Source organism: Lytechinus variegatus, chromosome 1 (genome assembly GCF_018143015.1).
Source record: "Lytechinus variegatus isolate NC3 chromosome 1, Lvar_3.0, whole genome shotgun sequence".
Lineage (NCBI taxonomy): Eukaryota > Metazoa > Echinodermata > Echinoidea > Temnopleuroida > Toxopneustidae > Lytechinus > Lytechinus variegatus.
Window position 1 is genome coordinate 89,374,282 of NC_054740.1, and position 16,392 is coordinate 89,390,673.

Here is a 16,392-nt window from a genome sequence, read left to right on the forward strand (position 1 = left end):
TGAGTGTGTGTGTAATGGTAATCACATCCCTTGGAGGTCATTGGTGCGTACGATCAATATGATAAATATTGTCCAAAACCTGATAACTACAAATTATTAAGATTCAAAACATATTTATTCGCAATCATAGCCTATTTTTGCACCTTTCTCTAATTGGTGCTGATTTTGTGTGATTGATACAAAAGAGTGATGATTACCTGGAACCGAAATACTTGGTATGCTAGTCGTGACTGGAAAGTTGGTCGTAGAAGGTGAGATTGTAGTCGTGTGATTTATATTACTTGACCGTTTACCTCTATGAGATGCTGCTCTAGCAACACGTTTGAATGCAGCTATGAAAGGATAATGCCAAAAAATATCATGATTATAGTGACGTCGACGACAACAAATATCATGGAGACATCTATGATAGAATGTGAATTCGATTAAAAACAGTATGATAATAAAGAACACAAGAAAAAAATACATTAAGAAACGTAAATGCTGATGATAATGATAATATAATAATAATATCATAACAATAATGATAACACTAATAACAATAACAATAATTTCATAATTATTATCATTATTAAATCATTATCATCATTAATAATACTATTTTCATCATCGTCATCATCATACTCCTTATAATGAAGGATAAAAGTGAGCCTTCGTGGGTAGTTGGAACAGAGTAATATTTTAAAACAAATCATGATAGTAACTCAGAGTGAAAAAAAGTATATTGAATTACCAGTAAAAGTAACCCAAAATTATTTGTAGCATTGGAAATAAGTCCTGATACCAGGAAAGACAAAAATCATGGTATTTTTTTGCAGCAAATATGTAAATTATGAGTTACTCATGTACGTATATCAAATATGACTAATCAATTACATGTACCACACACATATATTGAACAAAAAATGATCATGAAAACTTTGTTTTTAATGAATACACTTAATTAAACAATTACTTCCCCAATAAAAATCATATCTAAACAAACAAAGGAATAAACAAAATATAGGTTTTCGCATCCAATTCAATGTCACAGTCATTCAATTTGAAAGGAAGTTGAATGACCTATGAGATCAACATTAAAACAAGGCAAAGAATTCATTCAATTTCATTTCATTGGCAGGCGATTTAATGTTTTTTTCACTTAAACATTAAAAAAGAGCGATCAAATTTTAAGTGTTTAAAAGTGTTCAGAAATTAGCAGCGGCATACTTTTCACAATTCAAACTGAATTCAAAAAAAAAAAAATGATATGAAACGGCATTGAATGCTAAATAACAAAATGAACCATGGGTGCAGAGAGTTGAAGAAAAAAAATTGTACAAAATTGAACACCCATTCATTAATTCAAATGCAACTCTGATGAAGTTGAATGGGACAACAAATAAGTTATCATACAAGAAACTTAATTAACTGCTAGTGTAATTTTATACTTTACATAACAAAGTGAACATATCAGTGAATCAAAATCGGTTACGACCAATTAAAGCAATTTCTATTAAGACTGGGGAGCTGAATCAGTAGAGCATAATTCCCCCTGCATTTTTTTGGTGAGAAATCAGCAATGTGAAAAGCACATACTTTTGATAACAAATCTGCCACCCTCCAGTACATGCAGTTCAGAAATTATGCAATATTTTATAAGACCCCAAATTCTCGGACATTTCAATGCAACTAGCATTTTTAGCTCAAAATTTATTGATGAATTATTTTTTGTTTTTAGAATTTTATTCAACTCAATTTCATCTTTTTAAAATGCTGATCTATTTGTTTTCATAATCTAGCAAGCATCATACATGTCACATAGTATATATAAAAAAACCTTCATTTAAGATGATAAAAACAAATATCGATGGGGGTGATCTTAAGGTTAGTTAAATATTTTGAATTATTTTCTTAGACCAATTTGATGTTCAATTCAATCCTTTATGATGGATCGATTCTGTATTTTACCCAATCTGAGAGAGCCCAAGAGTAAAGACATTTTAACCCACAATGTAACTGCCTTGTCTGCCAGCCACTGGAAGATTGATAAGTTTTATCCAAAGTACTTAGAGGGCATGGTTACATCACAAATCATGACAAAGAAAAAAGATTGTTAGTTTCCAATATTTTGACTTCAGTTGTTTTTTAAATTCAAACAAGGTTGGTTCCTAGTCTTTTAAGAGCAACTGAATCAAATGATACCAAAGCATTAGATACAAGACATTATTTTATGCAATGCATTACTTAATGTTACTTTAAATAGTTACTAGCAATTATTAGGTTCAAACATCTTCTTTAAAAGGCCCAAGACGCTGATGTTAAATACATATTTCATTAGTTCATTTTACATTCCACATGTCCCATTAATTTCAAATTTGTGTCGACAACTTATGTGATTTATTGCAATGAAGCTTTGCTAATAAACAAAAATTAAGTCGAAAAACATGTATTTCGATGTTGAAAAACATATTTTATAGCCATATTTTATAGCCCGATGTACATGTATGATTTTTTCATTTTGGTTTCAGCATCCCTATGCAATAATAATAGTACAGTGTATGATACATGTACCTAAAGTTGTTTACTTACGATTATTGAAAATCAGTCTACGGTCACCGCTGCTGCTAAAGAAAGAGTAATCTGGCCTGAAAAAAAAAACAAGAATCAACCCATATAAAAAAAGAATTATAATTTCTAGAGTCAAGGTACCATTCCCTTTTCAATGGGCCCTAAGTTCTAGATCTTTCTACTTTATCATTATTTCACAATTTCACTCTTTAATCCTTTGACGTCAATCAAAAAATATTTAGACATATCATTTAATCATGATAGAAACAATGAAATCAGTGGATATTAACCAAGAAACATAATAAAGCTTACCGACTTCTGTAGTGTACATGGGCATCAGAATATTCAGTGAAAAACAGTATTATTAGGAAAATCAGGCAATACATCGATTTCCCCATTTTTCAAACCAATTTGAATTCTAGCTGGCTGACTTTAGCAGCCACGCCGCGTAAGAAGATACCAATCTTCAACGCAATATATTTGTTATCTTGAATCTCCAGATGAATGATAAAAAATAACATGAGGAAACTCGGGAAAGGGTTACAATCATTCTGTACAAGTTTCCAGGGTTTATATAGGAATAAATGTGAATAACCCAGTGCTATGTATTCCTTGTTTGATCTTTCAAATTTGCTAATTGATTTTGCTTAGTTGCCTGAAAACAAATGAACTTGAAAGGTAAAGAAGATAATAGAAAAACTGACATGAACATAATATTTGTCAAAATTACTTATCACCTGGTACATGTTCCTTATTTACCAATTGTAATTACCGGTATGTTTATTGAGCCTAATTGGCAATTAAATACTTCACCAAATCCAAATACAGGTGCATGCCGTCTAAGTGTGCAGTTCATCTTTTTATTTGTTCCATATGTCCGTGGATATGTCTAAAATAGACAGGCACTCTACTCTGCAAGGGCAAAATGTGAAAACTTTGCAAGCAGATGTTCTTCAAGAACAAGATATTCGTGGAAAATAACTAATCAAACTTACCATGGCACAGGTTTCCGGATTGTTCATCAAAGCTTAAAAGGGGATTTGAGCTTTCAGACTAAAGTGGTTTTTAATTTCCTTTGTTACACTTTCATTAACAATCCAAATAATCTTGGTATCTTGCAGGGCTCACATTGAAATGTCAGACAACTTCATTATTCTGGCTTATATTAATTACAATGTCATTTTGTCCATCCGATCATTACATTAGGCCAGATAACGATCAATAATAAGTTAACATCTACCTTAGATCTATAAAGTATGGGAGCATATATGCATATGATTAGAGGAAGAAATAAAGTTAGTATATTTCTTTCTTTATTTTTGTGTCAACATTCTGTGTATGTCCTCATAAATATACAATGAGCGAATTGTATATCTCTTGTATTTTATCACACATCCTCAAGCAATGTAAAAAAATGGTTTGATAATTGATTTCCTGTGAAAGATAATCATTGCTGAAATTCACTGTTACAAGGGAGCCATGTTTTTATACTCATGCAGTGGTGGATGGGGGGGAGGCACATCGGATCCACCACCCCCCCCCCCCCTCTTTTGATAGACATCATCAAAATTTGTAAGGTAAATATGTCTTGTTTACCCCAAGTGTCCCCCCCCTTTCAAAGTGAGGACTTTTTTTATTTGCTTGTCATAAATTAATCGGGAAAATGTGCCCCCCCCCCCTTTTATGAAAATCCTGGATCCATCCCCTGGTGTAAAATAATATGAAAATGGAGAGAGGGGATATGGCATCAGCCTATCCATTTATTCCCCCCCCCCCCCCGATGTATAAAATATATGAAACAACTATGAATTAAAATATTAAAATGGAGATTGGGGACGTTATATCATCAGCCAATCCATTGACCCCCCCCCCCCCCCCCCCCCGGTGAAGGTAAAAGTAACCTATATGTCAGCATGACCATTGTTTTGTCAGAGATTTTATAAGCTTTTTTCTTTCTTCATGAATATATGTATTTTACAGATTAAAAGCAACATTCTTATTCTATTCCCAATATGCTCTTTTATTACCAGTAAGTTGATATCAATCCTTTTCAGACTAGTGCTAGGAATTTATCATCAGAGCATTCCATCAAAAGTGCAGTTAAAGTATACCAAATATCATTTCACCTTACACACATTATGTAAATATTGGTGTTCATAATTGTGGAACATTGTAGTCATTAGTTAGCTCGTTTGACTTTCTTAGTATTTTTTCATATGTATTTTATATTTTGAAAGTGGTGAAAACATCTCAAGCATATGCTTATATTGTCATACCGCTGAATGTCTGCCACTTACGTACCATCATTTATGTAAATGATTACATCTTTTCATGTAAAATCTATCACATTTACTTTTATGATGGTCATACTGTATATTGTCATGATATGCAGAAACAAATACATGTATATAAATGGATAAATGAAAATGAATAAAACTTGCATTCTTGAATTGCTTTAAGCATATTCATTAAAGAATCGCACTTTCTGCAATTTGTCATTCTGTGTTAAAACTATTGATACTCCTGCAGTGTATTATGTTTGTGCACAGAAAAAATGGATGAATTTTTCTTTTTGCTTTACAGATCATGAATTAAAATTTTTCACTTCTATTACAAAGGTATCAAAAAATAAATGTCCTTAAATTAATGAAACCTACAATGTACAGCTTCTTTACTAGTTTTTGTCAAGTGTCTTATTTACATTAGAAGTATTGTGGGTCGATAGGTTAGAAACTGATCCATAATGTGCTGCACTTAACCCAGGTGAGGTAAATGGCTACCGGTAGGAAGTAATTCCTTAAAAAGCTGTGTGCGCTATGAACGCCTAGCTTAGCCGGGTAATATACATGTAGGAGCACCTTGTGCACTTAACAAGGTGGATATGTGCGCAATATAAATACCTTATATTTTTATTATAGGTTTGAACAAATAAAATTACATGACGTGGAAGAGGTTCATTGTGGTGATGGATTGAGTAGAAGAAATAATCAGTTGTCTCAAGACGTTTGATCCATCGTGAGACAACTGATTAATTCATCCCCTCCAAAATTAGATCATTTTTTATTTTAGATTATTTTTATTTATTTTGGAGCATTGTGGCCCAGTGGATTAGTCTTCTGACTTTCCAAAAATGGGTCATGGGTTCGAATCCCAGCCATGGCGTAATTTCCTTCAGCAAGAAATTATCCACATTGTGCTGCACTCGACCCAGGTGAGGTGAATGGGTACCCGGCAGGATTTCTTGAATGCATGAGCGCTGAAAGGCAGCTCGAGCTATAAGCCAGGATAACTATAATAACAACGCGCCTCGGAAGAGAATATTTCTAGATAGATTGTGCTATATAAATGCTTATTATAATTATTTTTATTTTTTGCTTTGTTTTTGCTTTACAATTTGATTTTCTTCACTTCTATCACATAGAGATATCAAAAGTAGATATCCTGCATGCTTAAATAATTGAAACTTAGCTCCAGCTTTGGACTAGTTTTTGCAATTGTTATTTGGCACGACTTTCCACCTTTATCTGCAATAAAATTATGTGTAACAGTTTTTTTCTGACCTTGCAATTCAATCAAAGTAAGAGCCAAACAAAGAAATTACAAAACCCTACTGAAGAGCTGCAGGTCTCCATTTATTTCAGCACTGAATAATTGTCAGTGGCATTTCTCTCTTCATTTTCAAATTGTAAACAAGCAAAATGCTTCTGGCAGACTTGCCTGCATTGCGCAATCCAATATAGAAGCAGTGCTCCCTTTGAAATGAACTAAGATGAATAATTATTCACAAAAACGCGATTCATATGATAATAAAATATTAAGTTTAGAGACCCTTAATGACCATGTGACCTGAAACTCATGCAAGACAATCAGTGACGCTTGCTTACCCTCACGTCGATGTTTTACGAATGCTTTGTTGCTGATAAGTTTTCATTGGTCAATTTCACTTTTAGTTAAAGTGTGGGTCTTTAAAAGTATTCATACATTGTTATTTTCCGGGTCAGAGTCTATGTGATTAATACCCTCTTTAATTACACATCTGACTTCAGTTGTTAGAACCAGTTGGAATATGAGTACATAAATTACTTTTGTTTAATTTACGACTTGAGCCTGGCGAGTCTTTCGTAAAGCTCTTCTTGAACTTACACAGGACTTATCACACGACTGGAGCTTTTCTTAGATGCTAAGTCAGCTTCATAGGGATTATAATGTACCATAAGAAACGGTCACCAGTCTGTCCAGTCATTTGTAAATTACTCCAAGAAACACCAACCTGGAATCATTTTGTGTTAATGTAACTGGTATTTCAGATAATTTTGTCATTCTTGTCAAGTCTTGCCTCTTTTTATCCATTCCTCTTCATATCTCATATCCTCCTCTTTCTCTCTCCTCTTTTCTCTCCTTTAAAAAGTATGTTACTCCCTATAACTGAATTATACAATTCTATCTTACTTTGTACACAATACCATCATTATGGTAGTATGACCAAAAAGTGTGTTGAATTAAACACTGGTTATCAAAGTTATATTGCACCTGTAGATTTATATGCGTATCCTTAGATCAAGGCAACTAGATACTTGAATTAATCTGTTGACTGTAACAACTCAGAATTTGAAGCGAATACAATGTAAATGTTAAGTATGAATGAGACTACAACATAACATAAAAAACAAGCAAAAATGTATGGTATTGATGAAATGAGATTTTTGTAGAAATATAATTGTATAAAAACATTCTTCTGATGTAAACAATGCAAATAATGTATCTACTACTCCTTATGTAAGCAAATTTATACAAGTACTAATGTACAAAATATTTGATAACTACTGAAATAGAATGGGATACCTGCATGACACACTGCAATGCAGAAACAGAGCTGACTTTGAAAAAAATATTAGTTTTTCACAAAAGCACCATTCATTTGATAATAAACTACCAATATCAATGATCCTACATGTAAATGATCTTTGGCCTTGATCATGTGACCTAAAACTCAGGCAAAATGATCAGCGATAATTGATTACCCTTATGTCCAAGTTCAATGTACCAGATCCATATATTTTGTAAATCATGACTTTGCAAAGTCCTTCATGTAGCATTGGTCTCATGTTGATTTCCCCAACATGAACAAAATTCACTGACCCTCAATGACCTTGGACATGTAACCTCATACTTATGCAAGATGATCAGTGCTACTTGCTTACCCTATGCTCAGGATTCACAAAATAGGTCCACTCCATATACATGTACTTTTCATAAACTTAACCTTGGTTAAGAATTCAATGATGACAATGTCACCATCGTCTGAAAAGCGACACCTACATGTACATTATATGCAGGCAAGACAATTTTTGTAGTTTATATGATTTTGCAAAATATGTTAATCCCATCAGATATTAAATTCAATTCCCTACACTCTTAAAAAATCAAGTGATAATTTAGCTCTTAAGGAGCATTAATAGTGACTGCACTTCGGATTGCAGATTTGTGTAGTTCAAATTTGAGCGAGAAAAATCAGCACTCCGAAGAGCAGTCATGATACACACTCCTTAAGAGTTAGATTATCATTTCATTTTTTTAAGTGTTATCTTCCATACATATGAGTAACTACATGTATTTGATTCAAACCTCTTGATCATAGTCTTCTCCATTATATTGCTTTTTCTGTAAGGAAACATTATTCCTTGTCATAAGAGAACATCTATTTTTTTCAACTTCATGAAAGAAAACCATATGAAGAATGAGATGCATACATGTACATGTAAATCAATAACATCTTTAATAAGGTCAAAGTGGTTTCATTCAAAAAAACGTCTATGATATATTCTACATCTGGCAAGGGTGGAGGCATAAATTTTGACTAAGCGCAATCAAGAATATCTAGTTATACATTTGAATCTATATTTTTACACAATGTGTAAGAATTGGAAGGTTACATGAAAACAAAACAGGTTATGAGACAGGAAAAAATAAGGAGAATTTTTATCTTGCTCTCAGTCATATTAAGATTTCCTTTTTTTAAGAGATATGATTTTTATTGTCCCCGATTTAATGCATGAAGATTCTAACATCAAGTTCAACTTGAGAATTAAATAGGAGATCACTGCCATTCTCTGTCCATATACATGTATGCCAGTGGGAGTGAAAGTAAGTTTATATGATTTGGGGTAATGAGATCAAAGTGATATAAGATTTAACACTTCAATTGACAACAAATATGCTATTGACTTGGCCTTTTTTAAAGTTCACATCAGTATCATAAATAAGTTTTAAATATATTAAAAATTAAATACATGTGTATATAATATCTCATAAGGATTTAATATATTGAACATCCAGTACGTTTACAATTTTAAAAAGTTTCCATATTAGATATTAGATCTTAAACATTTTTTAAACTAAATATCTTAAATATTTCAAATGTTAAAGAATTAATATGTTAAGATATGATAGGTTACAGACCTACATGTACAAGATTTGATATGCTAAAGATTAGATTAACACTAAAATATATTAAATATTAATCATGTTAAAGATCTAGCATGTTAATTAATGTTAAGAAGTTATGTTTAATAAGTATTGTTATAGATCAAGCATTTTAAGGGTTTTGTATGTTAAAAACCTAATATGTTTAAGATTTAAACTTTCAAATATGTTAAAGAATTAAGATGTTAGGTATTTGATAAGCTAAAGATTAGATATGTTAACAATCTAATATGTTAAAGATCTAGCCTGATAAATAATTAATATGTTAAGAAGTAGTATTATAGTTATAGATCAAGTACATGTATGATAAGTGTTTTATATGATAAAAACCTAATATGTTTAAGATTTAAACTTTTAATATGTTAAAGATTTAATATGGTGAAGAATTAATATGTTAGGCACATGTATTTGACCTGTTGTTTGTGGAGGTGCCGTGGTGTGGTGGTTGGGTCAATCGACTTTTATATCAATGTTCGAATCCCACCAGGCACTAATTTCCTTTGGCAAGGCACTTATCCACCCAGGTGTTAAAGAAATATGTGAAAGATTGGCATGTGTGCTTGATAAATGGTTGCCTGGCCAGGCTACTCACTAGGGAGAGGAGATGGTACACATAATGTGTGGAACAGTGATGGATCCTATGACTAGGGTAATAATAATTACAATTAGAAGCACATAGAAACCAAAGTATGAAGTACTATATAAATGCAACTATTAGTAAGATTTAATCTGTTGAAGAATTAATATGTTAAAGAGTATGTTAAATATTTAATATGATATGTTAATGATATATTTGTTGAATACTAATGTTAAAAATCTAGTATGTTATGGATTTTTTAATGTTAAAGTTATATGTTAAAGATTTAATATGTTAAAATTAGATACATTAAAAGATTGATATGCTAAAGATCTAATATGTTAAGGATTTATATGTTAATGATTTGATAAGTTAAATGCCAAATATATTTCAATATTCAATTTTGTTAAATTTTAATAAGCTTAAGATCTAGCAATGTGTTAAAGATATTAATATGTTGAATATTTTTAATTTGTTAGGGCTTCAATATGTTAAAGATCTATTATGTTAAATATCAAAGTTTTGATATCAGTATGTTAAAGACCTAATATGTTAAAGATTTAATATGCTATTAAATATTAATATTAATAATATTAAAGATGTTAAGGAGTTAATATGATATTAAATATAAATATTACTCATTTTTATATTAATGTTAAAGAGTTATGTTAAAGTTCTGACATGTTAAAAATTAGATACATTAAAAGATAGATATGCTAAAGATTTCATATGTGAAAGATATACATGCATGTTAAGCATTTATATGTTATTGAAATACCAAATTTATTAAATATTAATTCTGTTAAAGTATACTATGTTAAAAATCAAGCATGTTAAAGATAAATAAGTTTTAAAAAATGATATTTTACAATATGATAAATATCTAGCATTTAAAGTGTATGTTAAACATTCAATATGTTAAAGATTTGATTTGCTAAAGATTTAGTATGTTGATTTGATACATGTATGTCAAAGATCAAATATGTTAAAGATAAGATATGTTAAGAAACAAATATATTAAGTATATAATTCTGTTAGAGTTTAATATGCTTTAGATATAGCATGTTAAATATCTAAAATTTGTTAAGGCTTTAATATGTTAAAGATTAGATTAGATACGTTAAAGATATATCATGCTATATATTAAAGATGTTAAAGATCTAGCATATTAAAGATATGTTAATATTTTAAACCTGCTAAATGATTTGATTATGTTGGAGAATGAATAAGTTGAAATTTTAATATTTTAAGATTTAATATGTAAGAGATTTAACATACAATAATCTAATGAAATAAGATTTACTATGTTTAAGATCTGATATATCCAGATGTAAAATGAAAAACATTTATCATGTTATAGATTTAAAGATGCTCAAGATTTCTTATCTTTAATACACTGTATGTTGAAGATTTTATAAGTTAAAGTTCTAATATGTTACAGATTTTATATGTTACAAATTTATATGTTACAGATTTCACATATGTTAAAGCCTGTCTAGAGCTTTGGTAAAGGGTCATTAAGGTGAACTACATATACATGTATACTCAAGTATCATCGAACATTACAATATAAAATTTTCATCAGAATCTATATATGGCATTTTCCAGCCGTTTAATTTAAATATTCAGCAACTTCATATTAGAAAGCCTAAATTCTGATGTGAAATCAGTAAATTTATCCATAAAAAACACATTTTAAGTTTCTACATGTATCCTTCATTTACATTTATGATTTGATGAAATGAAGAAAACAATGGGAGGTGTAGCTTAAATCAAGGTTCCCCAGAGCTATCTACCCTTTGGAAAAATTGGTGATGCCGAAAAAAATGTCTCTGCTGGGAATTTAATCCGAGCCCCCAGCTTTGAACGCCGGTGCCTTAAAAACTAGACCACAGTGAAGGGTTAGTGGCTATGGCGACCCCGATCTGATTGACCGTCAGATAAACAGATTTTTTACACTATACCAATTTTAATTTCCCTTGTCTGGTGTATGTGTAGAATAACCTGGCTCTGGGGAACCTTGATTTAAGCTACGCCTTCCATTGTTCTCTTCATTCATTTCTTTCAAAACATTTATGTACAAGAGTTGTCAAAGCTGTTGAACATGTATAATTCCTCACATATATGTTTATATATAGAGAGAGAGAGACAGAGAAAGAAAGAAAGAGGGAGAAATACCATTAACTTGTCATTTTTTTATGCTTTCATCAGTATCCGAATATTATGTCCACCCTAAAATCTGAAATGCAACTACATATACACATATATATATATATATACACACACATGTAGTTACATTACAGATTTTAAGGTGGACCTAACATAATATTCAGATACTGACAGCATAGAAAATGACAAGTTAATGGTATTTATCTTTTCAACTGAAGTCTGAAACTGTATAACACTTTGACCTCATTAGCCCTAAATCAAATAAATTAATTTTCAATCCATTGGCATAGTGTTTAGCAGAATTATTTATACACTATGCATGAACAATGCTGTAAAGGGAGAAGGTGAACTGTACTAGAAAAAAAACCCACTATCATAAAGTCTAATGAATTGGATATCATATGACAGAGAAAAAGTATAGCCTTTGTTTGGCATCTAGTTGCAAATTGTGATCAGTCTTTCGTATAAGAGTTGCAATTAGACAATATTTCAGGTTTAATTTCATGTCAAAATGAAGTAAAACAAAAGTACTTATATCAAATGAAAGCATAACATCTATCTCTCACAAAAATATGACACAAGTCATAAACACTAAAAGCAGTGCAAGTTACATTTACATACAGTTAAACTATGCATTATTGCACTTAGAGATTCATAATTTGTGTATGATTGCATAATTTCCAACAAGGTTAAAAACAAAAGCTATACTTTCTCTTTCATGTGATACGTAGATTATAAACTTTTATATCTTGGTTATGTAGGTGTTAGGTCCACAACTTGATATTGTTGGTGACGTCATCGGATATCACTATCACTGTCAATCATTTATAAACTGATGAAGTACAATATCTTTATTGATCCCAAAACTCCCGACGCTCTCAACAATGCACTTCTTAAACTTCAGAATTGTATATCCAATACAAGTCAGTGGATGATAGTGAACAAAAAAAATTTAATGACACAAAACTTGAATTTTTTGTTGCTGCCACTGCTCATAACTTCAACAATCCTCCAACAGTTCAGCTACATGTTGGTGCCACACTCATTAAACCCTCAGAAAAAATAAAAGCATTGGTATTATATTTGATCCCTGCATGTCAATGCCGTACATTATCTCTCTTATCTGCAGCACAGTCACTCTTTATTATAAGGAACATTTCTAAAATCAGAAGATTAATAAACCAGTCTGCCTGTCAATTTTTTTTAATGAGTTCTATCTCGTATTGATTATTGCATTGGACTTCTACAATCCCCTCTCATCAATTAATTCATATTTAACAAATATGAAATTGGGCAGCACAATTGATTTTAAGCTTCTCCAGATCAGCCTTCCCAATCTCTTTTTAATTCACTTCACTGGCTTCCTTGAAACAATTAATCTTCATCATTTACAAAACACTGAATATAGTGGCTCCAAAATGTTTAAACTATAACTGTAACTCTATATACACCATTTACCGGACTGAGGTCAGCAAGTGACCCTCTTTGTCTCAAATATTAATGTGTACACTAGTCCCTATTTTATTAACTTGAACTTTCTATTAGTCTATTGCACTAAGTCTACTGTTCCAGCAGGTGTTCTTCTCTGCTATTTCTGTCTTTTCTTATTCCTGGTTACGTTGGTTTTATGCCTTTATACATGTAGGTGTACCACACAAGCCTTAAATCCTTCTACAGTGATTTTGTTTTGTCTCTGTAATCTATGTTACAGAAAGTGTAACAAGTAACGAGTAATTTTTAGAAAGGCATTAAAAAATAGCTTTTGTAGTTTGTGTATATAGTTCCATTAAATAAAACATTGAATTGAATATGTATCATATCTGTGATGAGCTGCTGCATCATTATGTAAGTTATCATTGGAATAAGTTATTTTACATTTACCAGTAAGTTGTTTTTATCAGCCTATTTTACTTTGGCTTGTGAAATAAAGAAAAACTGAATTGATCTTTTACTTGTCAACTTCAAAATACTGTAATGAAATACCGCTTCATTAGACCAGTCTCTATGACAAGAAATTTTTAGAAAGGCATTAAAAAATAGCTTTTTTGGTTTGTAGTTTGAAGATTATATAATTACATTGAATTAATTCATAGTAAGTATGTTAGGCCTAATGGAAAAAGATAGGTAATTAAATCAATAATAATATACAATTCATTAGATTTTATAATAGCTAGAATGGGAATTTCTGATTTGAAGCAGAGTTCACGGTCTCCTTTTAAAGTGATGTTAATGCATAATGTACAAATAATTCCTTGGAACACTGTATGTAGACCAAGAATGGCAGTGTTCTCCTAAATAGTTCTCAAGTTGAACTTGATGCTAGAATCTTCATGTATTATATCAGGGACAATAAGAATCACATCTCCTAAAAGGAAATCTTAATAGGACCAAGAGCAAGAAAAAATCTCCTTATTTCTTCCTGTCTCATAACCTGCTTTGTTTTCTTCTTAACCTTCCAATTCTTACACATTGTGTAAATTTCAATTCAAATGTATAACTAGATATTCTTGATTGCACTTAGTCAAAATGTATGCCTCCACCCTTGCCAGATGTAGAATACATGTATATCATAGACAACATTTGTTAAAATGAAACCTCTTTGACTTTTGACCTTATTAAAGATGTTAATTATTTACATGTTTGCAACTCATACTTTATATGTTTTTCTTTCATGAAATGGAAAAAAAAAATAGATGTTTTCTTATTACAAGGAATAATAATGTTTCCTTAAAGAAAAAGCAGTATAATGGAAAAGACTGATCAAGAGGTTTGATTCAAAGATTTACTCTCACTTCAAATGTATAGATTACATTTTTTAAAAATGAAGTGATAAATTTTAATTTAACCTTCCACTTCTTACATAATGTGTTAATTTCATTTCAATGTAATATAACTAGATATATTATCAACTGCACATACATATACACCTGTGGTCGAAATCTCTGCCTTCATCACTCCCAAATCTAGAATATATCACACATCCAAATTCCAACTTATAAAATAAAAACAAACAAAATTAATTAAAAAAAAAACCTCTGTAACCTTCGACCTTATGACCTCAAAATCAACTAAAATCGTCCTCTTTCTAATAGGCACACATAAACAAAGATGGAAGAGAACTCCTCAGATGATTCTTCAGTTAACAAGAACAACTTCAATCAATTAATGACCTATGCGACCTTTGACCTCATGAACCCAATATCTTATCAGATCATCTCCAATATGCATACATGTAACAAGTCAGGTCTCTCAAATGGTTGAAGAAAATGCAAAAATTTGATCAGTAAAGCCACATAGTACCAATTTACCTATTCAATGTTCAGAGGAAATGAAAAACCTGGTATTTCACCTTTTTTCTCAGATTAGTAGAATTCAGTTAGGCATGATTCTAAAACCTAATTCAAGTTTCTGTGGAAAAACTTTTCAAGTCATTTAAATGCATAAATATAAATTTCATAATCTTCACACAATTAATCATGAAAGTTTGTTACTTTTTTTAGTCTGTTCGCCCGTACTTTCATTTCTCCTTTCCATGCCCTCACTAAATTTCAGCTGATAATGAAGGAATAAAGTGAATTTTCTTACTCAGCGATGTGTGTTATCAATGATATTTTACTGGCGATGATCGAGTAACATTGAAATCAACCAGCACTCTTCTGACACGATTGTAAAATTGCATATGTTAAAGGGCCTATGTGCCAGATTCATAAAAGGTTCATAAGCCAGTTGCCAAGCTGTGGGTGTTCCACAAAGATTGAAGTGTGACTCGTACCAATTTCATACCGACAGCCGAAGTGGAGTTACTATGGAGTCCAGAAGGAGTTACTCCACTTTGGAGGGCAGTATGAAAATTCTAAGATTATTTCATTCCAGATTCAAAGCGGAGTACTCAACCCACTTTGAGAAGAGAGATACAAACGGAGTTAGTCCACACTGGAAGTGCAGTATCGTCTATCTCATGTGTAACTTCATTCATTTCCGCATTGGGGAGATTCTGCGTGCCACATATATGGCACAAACTCGCTTGGAAACCATGGAAACGACTGCGGATACACCGCTGCAGAGCTTGCCTGTTTGAAAGGGGGCGTAATGTCGGTCTGCAGTACAAGCGTATCAACTCAATCCTTTCGAGTGACTTAGAGTCACACTTGAATTCCTAGTTGTGTGTGGTATATGAGGCATCACTGCAATGGTCAAATCATGCTGACAGGATGCGCTCTACTGTATATTAATCAATGAGATTGCGCATTACATATCATGTGCACATCAACAGTAAGCAATTCAAGTCACACTTTATGAAACATCTCTCTGGGCTTGGATGGCACAAACATTCCTGAAATCTCAAAGTGACCTTTATGATATTAATGAATCCCTTTATAGTTTTATATCATATGAAAAGAAATTCCATGAGCAATCCAATAATGGAAAGTAATTAATGGTATGGACAAAGGACAAAAAAATATGGATGTTCGAAATGAAGTATAAGTTCAACATTTTCAATAATAAAATGTCAGCAGTGCACCCTACCTCATTTCTAATGCCAATTTTGGAATCCTTATGAAATTTCCTTTCAGAAAAAAATACTTTTGTATGGACTGGATAAATATTTTTCA